Source organism: Nycticebus coucang, chromosome 10 (genome assembly GCF_027406575.1).
Source record: "Nycticebus coucang isolate mNycCou1 chromosome 10, mNycCou1.pri, whole genome shotgun sequence".
In the NCBI taxonomy this organism is placed as follows: domain Eukaryota; kingdom Metazoa; phylum Chordata; class Mammalia; order Primates; family Lorisidae; genus Nycticebus; species Nycticebus coucang.
In genome coordinates, this window is record NC_069789.1 from 127,491,050 (window position 1) to 127,497,136 (window position 6,087).

Below are 6,087 nucleotides of genomic sequence, written 5' to 3' on the forward strand. Positions count from 1 at the left end.
ATGTGTCCCACTTAAGAGGAACAAAAGCCTTCACTTTATCAGTAAAACCTGCAAACGGTATTTTCCAGGGTCCTTTGGGAAGCTGCTTGGCAATTGTCATGGAACGAATACAGGACAGAAACTAGATCACCTAGAAGGGTGTCCACCCAGGAGAGGGGCACTTCCTACACCCACACAGGTGGTGGCGGGACTTCAGGAGACACCACTGAAGATGTTCACTTGACAGTGCTGGGTCACTCCTTAGGGGCCAAGTCGATTCCCAGGTGGCTCCTCAGGACTATTTTAAAGATAAAACATTCCTAGCCCTTGTTACATTACAGTAAGGCGGGCTTATCCAGGGTGTTGTGGTGTTGTGGAAGGTATAGAGACGACTACAACGGGGTTTTACAATGAGGGAGAGAAATTGGGCTCAATTCCAAATACAGAAGGGGTAATGGGGATTTATACCCAAGGAACAGGGTAGGAGACAATGAATGGAAAATCTCCAGGAGGAAACATTAGAGACAAACAGGGACTCTTACAAACTGACTGAACAGAATTTTTGCTAAAACTCCAGAACTCAGGGCCTAATTGAGAAGAGAGTTCAAGAACACCTGACTAATTTGGTCCAGCAGAGAATGCTTGTCAGCACTTAGCTGGGAGAGACATCGTGGAGAATAGGACCTATATGTACACCTTTGTATCAGCTGTGTCCCCCTAGAACAAGGGTTCTGTCAGATCTTCCAGAGCCCCTGCACTCACCCTCCGGGCTGCAGTGCCATGGACCTCATATGTATTTTATGCTGGTGGAGACTGAGGCTTGTGAAGACCAGAAAAGACCACACATCAGAGGAGCCTTTCACCTGCAGGGAGGGTTGGAGGGACTTTCTGGCCAGAGCAGGCTCTCTCCAGCATCTGGTCACTCCAGGGGGGTGAAGCAGGTAGACAAGCCTCACAAAAGCATCAGATGCGCAGCAGCCTTCCTCACGGTGCAAAGGCCTTACAAACATGGTTAGTTTAGAAATGCCCTCAGCCACAATTTCACACTTGTTCAGCCCAGAGAATCCACACTTGAGAAAGGGGAAATGAGTGTGAGGAATATGGGGAATTCTTTAGCGAGGCCTCCACTCCCGTTATGTATCAGTGCGTCCACACTAAAGAAAGGTCCGGGGTGCAACAAAGGAAAACCCTTTAACAGCAAATGAGATGTATTTGGCATCAGCAAATCCACAATGGAGAAAGGCCTTATATGTGCCTTTGTGAGATGGAGGTCTTGCCTCCCATCTGGAGCAGCGGCTATCTGGCCTCTTTCCACAGCAGAGTAAAGCCTTCTGAGTACAGTGAATGTGGGAAATTGTCCAGGCAAAGTTCCAGCCGCATTAAACACCATAGAGTTCACCGTGGGGAAAGACCTCGGGAGTGTAGCCAAGGTGGTAAGGCTTCAGCAAAAGGTCTACCCTGATTCAGCACCAGAAACTTCATGAAGGCAACCCATAGAAAGTCTTCCAATCATGGCCCCATCTCCTTAGCACCGAGAGTTCACAGGAGAGAAAGATCTGATGAGTTTAATAAGTATGGAAAACATTTAACCAAAGCTCCAGCTTAAAGAAATATCAACAAGTCACACTGAAACACGGCCTCATAAGTGCAATCATGGTGGGCACGAGCTCCCACCTTATACCCCACCAAAAAGTTGATCTGAAAGAAAGACAGGATGAGTGCAGTGCACATGAAATAGCATCCAGCCAGTTTACTCTGATTTAGCACTAGAAGATTCACAACCCATATAGACTTTCTTAGTCAAGCAAATGTCAGAAAGCATCTGCCAAAGGCACACATTTGTTATTGGAAATTTTGCCACTGAAGAACGATTTGAAGATCTTAAGAGAGAAGAAATGTGCTCCCTCCTTGTTCAAGATAATGACTCACAGGTCAGGTGCAGTGGCTCGCGCCTGTAATCTGAGAACTCTCGGAGGCCGAGGTGGGTGGATTGTTTGAGCTCAGGGGTTCAAGACCAGCCTGAGCAAGAGTTAGACTGTCTCTACTAAAAATTGAAAAAACCCAAGAGTTTGAGGTTGCTGTGAGCTATGATGCCATGGCATTCTACCAAGGGCAACAGAGTAAAACTCTTGCCCCCCCCAAAAGTTAATGACTCACATGGGAGTTAAGCTATAAAAGTATCCGCCTATAAAGGGGCCATCAGACAGAAGTTGAACTTCATTCACACTGGGAAGATCCTCTGTGACTGATGGGTATGTCAGAAACTTTCTGGAGCTATGTTGTATTTTCTTTCTTTCTTTTTTTTTTTAAAAACATTTCTTACTCTCTTACCTTGGGTAGAGTGCTATGGTATTATTGTAGCTCACAGCAACTTCAAATTCTTGGGCTCAAGCCATCTTACTGCCTCAGCCTCCCAAGTAGCTGGGACTACAAGCACCCGCCACAACACCTGGCTAGTTTTTCTACCTTTTTTTAGTAGAGATGGGGTCTCACTCTTGCCCAGGCTTGTCTGGAACTCCTGAGCTCAAGCAATCCACCCTCCTCAGCCTCCCAGAGTGCTAGGATTACAGGCATGAGCCACTGTGCCCAGCCTGTGCTGCATTTTCTTACTTAAAAAGAAAGTAGATTTTACAACTTTTGCCACTGCCAGCATTTGTAGCAGAAGCCATCTCAGTTCTACCAGCTGTCAGGTCTCCAGAGTGGGCATCAATCTGAACAACGTGCTTGGGAAGACAGACCTCCATTTCCTCTTTGTAATCCATTGAGTGAACCGTGAGTAGCCTGATGCCACCACAGCACTTCATTCCTCCTCCCAGCGACTGGTTTCACTATGGACCTGACCCATCTTTGGGCAGTTCAAGGACACACATTGGTCACACATGCTACTTAAGATAAATTTATCTGGCATCCAAATTACCATATCCAGGAACTATCTGTTTCCCATTGCTATGGTTTGTGCTACAATAATAGCTTTATTAAGTCATCTTTAGTCTCCTGTGTTCTGCTCACTGTATGAAGCAGATTTAGAACAGAATTAAGGCCTATCAAACTACAGCGGTGGATAACTTTTGGGTGTGCCTCCAAATCTATTGCCTCAGAAGGGATAGCAGGAGACAGAGGAAAACTCTCAGTCCAGTCTTGGCCTAATTGGCATTGCTACCCAAGGCCACCTAGGGAAGATTATAGGCCTTGTGGGCCCAATGCTGTGGTAGATGCAAGGCTTTTTGTGACCCTGGAGGTAACCCCAAAGAGAGGGCAGATATGACAACCTCTGGTACAATTGGAAGACACCTATCCTGGTTTGGAATCCATTGGACAGGTGTTACTTGTTGTAAGACCTGCGGGGACCATGTGCACATCATAATTTGCATAGAAACAAGAGTGTGATTGAGAGTGAGATGACAACAAACTATAGGCAACGTGCCTATCCTAAAAGTACATCCAACATTGCCTTGTATGTAGTTGCTCAAGATGAGAATTTCTCAGAAATTCTTAGGTCTTTAGGATGTATGTTTCTCTGATACCAAGGCCACTGGCCAAAAAAATGTTAATAATATAAAGATTATTGGATTCCTGCAACTTCTCTGGACTATTCATCCCACAGCCATTGGTGCACAGACAGAAAAACAGGGACTTATAAATGGTAGCCCAGAGTATCCCACAGGTCAGGGATGTAGCATTGTATGCTAGCCATTATTCCTGAAGGCTTAGCTGGAAATAGTCCCCATCATTTACCAGTTTTTGCCACCAAAGCATGTAGATAGCAATGGTAGAATCAACCTAGTGTTTCCAAATCTTCTGGTATCCTGAAGTGAGAGGGAGAAGGATATTTTTATGTGTAACAAAAAAGACCAAAATAGAAGTTAATGAAATAAATAGAAAAATAGAGGGCCAGGTAGATGGCTCATGCCTGTAATCCCAGCATTCTGGGAGGCAGAAGCAGACAGATTGCTTGATCTCATGAGTTTGAGACCAGCCTGAGCAAGAGCAAGACCCCGTCTCTAAAAAATAGCCAGGCATTGTGGTGTTTTGAGTACTAGTAAATTTATTAGTACATAACTTTTTTTTTACATTAGTATAGAAATCATGAAAATTGGGACATATGAGTCCTCAAACTTTGTTCTTTTTCAATATTTGCCTATTTGTGCCCCTTGCAGTTCTATATGAATTTGAAGACTGGATTTTCCTTTTCTTTTGCAAAAGATGCTTGGTGGAATTTTCATAGAGATTGCACTAAGTTTGTGGATTGCTTTATGTTGTAAACTGAACTGTATCCTCCCAAAATTGGTAAGTCAAAGCCCTAACCTCCAATGTGACTATATTTGGAGACAGGGCCTTTACGGATTACATTTCATTAAAATTAAATGAAGTCATGGGGTAGGACCCTAATCCCACTGGACTGGGGTCCATATAAGAATAGGAAACAACACAAGAGATTTTTTTCTCTCTCTCTGCTCATGCTTAGAGGAATAGCCATGTGAGGAGGGAGAAAGAAGGCAGCCATCTGTAAGCCAGAAAGAGAGCCGTCCCCAGAAAATGAATTTGCCAGCATCTTATTCTGGGACATCTAGTCTCCAGAACTGTGAGAAAATAATTTTTGTTGTTTAATCTGCCAGTGTGTAGTATTTTGTTATGTCAACTCTACCAAACTAAAATGGTTTGCATGGTATTGCCATCTTTACAAGATAAAGACTCCAATCTGTGAACACAGATGTCTTTCCACTTAATTAGATTTTCTTTATTTTCTTTTAGAAATCTTTTGTAGTTTTTAAGTTATATGCTTTTACCTCCTTGATTAAATTTATCTTAGCTAATGTTTTCCTTTAAAATGATATTGTAAATGGAGTTGTTTAATTTATTTTTCAGATTGTTCATTGTCAGTGCATACAAACAACTTATTTTTGCATGTTGATTTTGTACCCTGCAAGTTTTCTGAACTCATGCATTGGCACAGTAATTTTTCTGGCAGCTTCTATAAAATTTTCTGCATATAGAGGCTCATGTCATCTGTAAATAAAGGTAGTTTTAACTTTTCCTTTCCAATTTTAATGCCTTTTGTTTCTTTCTCTTACCTAATTTCTGTGGCTAAAACTTATAGTACAGTGATGAATAGTGGTGGTAAAATTAGCCAACTTTGTCTAGTTTCTAACCAGTTAGTTTGAAAAGAAGTATCTCAGACTTACTCTCCACCGCAGTGTACATGATATCCTGGTGATGATGTTGCAAATAACACAAAACATTAGTAATAATGATAGAGTTGGAGATCAGAAAACAGTAGCCCAAAATGAAAGCCTCAGAAATAAGTTTTTCTCTGACCCCCTGTCCTCCTGTCTCTCAGTCCTCTTCTCCACCAAGGCTAACCATAGAAACTAGAATCCCTCTTCCCAATGGAGAGTCATAGAAATCAGAACCCCTTTTCCCAAAAGCCAGTCATAAAACCTGAAATTATTCAGTGTAAAAATTGGCCATAAAAAAATTGTCTCACCTACTTTGATTAGTCAACTGTAGGTCATAAGACCCCCATTACAGAGTGAGTCCAGCCCCACAGCCAGAAGGAAGGCAGGTTGATCAGAGTACAAGAAAAATCTCAACAGATCTTGCTGAGTTTCCCCACTCAGCTTACTAGCATTAGATCCTCATATTCTTTATGCACAACCATATTTATACACAGTTGTCTCTATTTTATTGAACCTAAGCATAAAAATGAACAATTTCTCTTACATCTTTCGGTTTTCATTCTGAAGGCTCCCGTGTACACACGTTAAATAAAATTGTGTGCCTTTTCTCCTATTAATCAATCCGACCCACGTCAGTGCTTTTCAGTGAGCCTACTGTTAACCTTTGAGGCAGTCTTCCCATTGCCTCAAGAGGTGGGAAATCTGCGCGCGTCTCCTCTAAAAAGAAGCGAAGCCACGTCCCCCTTGGAAATTGGGAAGCTGATTGGCAGAGGAAGGAAGGGCGCTCCAACTTCCGCCCGGATTCAGGTCAGAAACTCCATTCATTACCCAGAAGGCAGTGCCTGGAGCGTCGGAGGCAGGCGCTGAGCGACAACGAAGAACGGAGGGGGCGTTCCCGGTGGCGGCGTGGGCGGGGCTTCGGTGTGGGGTT